General features: G+C 66.2%; 1 long non-coding RNA gene across 1 annotated transcript in view; it reads left to right on the top strand.

Moving 5' to 3' along the window:
- Window positions 1-29, top strand: part of LOC123935766 — a 19,362-nt gene extending 19,333 nt beyond the window's left edge. Inside the window, exon 4 of the long non-coding RNA XR_006817016.1 lies at window positions 1-29. This exon is cut by the window's left edge and continues 114 nt beyond it. This is a non-coding gene — a long non-coding RNA (uncharacterized LOC123935766).
- The last annotated feature ends 1,071 nt before the right edge of the window (window positions 30-1,100 follow it).

Below are 1,100 nucleotides of genomic sequence, written 5' to 3'. Positions count from 1 at the left end.
CCCGCCTACCCCACCCCGGACCCGCCCGCCCACCCCCGCCGGAGCCCCCCTCCGGGGAGGAGGGATGATGGGGGAGGGAGGGCGGGTGGAGGGGTCGGAGGAACGGGGGGCGGGAAAGATCCACCGGACCACCGGCATAGCTGGACCCTTCGCCAGGTTGAATACTCTGGCGGACTGCGCGGACCCCACCCATTTACCTCTTAACGGTTTCACGCCCTCTTGAACTCTCTCTTCAAAGTTCTTTTCAACTTTCCCTTATGGTACTTGTTGACTATCGGTCTCCTGCCGGTATTTAGCCTTAGATAGAGTTTACCACCCGCTTTGAGCTGCATTCCCAAGCAACCCAACTCCGGGAAGACCCGGGCCCGGCGGGACGGGGGCCGCTAGAGGCCTCACACCGTCCACGGGCTGGGCCTCGATCAGAAGGACTTGGGCCCCCCATGAGCGGCACCTAGGAGTGGGTCTTCCATGTGCCACATTTCCCGTGCCCCACCGCGGGGCGGGGATTCGGCACTGGGCTCTTCCCTGTTCACTGGCCATTACTGAAGGAATCCTGGTTAGTTTCTTTTCCTCCACTGACTAATATGCTTAAATTCAGTGGGTCGCCACGTCTGATCTGAGGTCGCTTCTTGGAGGGCGCACCACAGGGGCAAGAGAGGGGTGGCTCGTGAGGCTGGCAGAGGGGACGGAGAGAGGCATGGGCCCAAGGAGGACCCCAGCACGGGAAGGCCATGGCCTACACCCACAGACCCGGCCTCCAGCCCACCCCCCTATGCCAAGGGAGGGGGCTGAAAACGCGGGCGCGGGTTGGGAGCAAGGGCCAGTGGAACAGGTGGGAGCCCTGCCAGGCTCAGAGAAGGGGGAGGGGGAGAGGGCGGAGTGGGGAACCGCCAGGGCGGGCTGAGCAAGCAAGGCACACATGCAGGGGGAGGCAAGGGCGGGGTTGGAGGGAGCACGGGCACGAAGCCTGGGCAGCGGGCGGGGGCGGGGGGCGGCGGGGCACAGTGGTCACCCCCGACCACCGGCCCTCGCCCCCCCCACACACCCCCCACCGCCACCGCCAAGGCACCGCTGCCTGGGCTCCCCTCCTCCCTCCTTCC

Source organism: Meles meles, chromosome Y (assembly GCF_922984935.1).
Source record: "Meles meles chromosome Y, mMelMel3.1 paternal haplotype, whole genome shotgun sequence".
Classification (NCBI taxonomy): domain Eukaryota; kingdom Metazoa; phylum Chordata; class Mammalia; order Carnivora; family Mustelidae; genus Meles; species Meles meles.
This window is presented reverse-complemented; position numbering and strand designations above follow the sequence as displayed.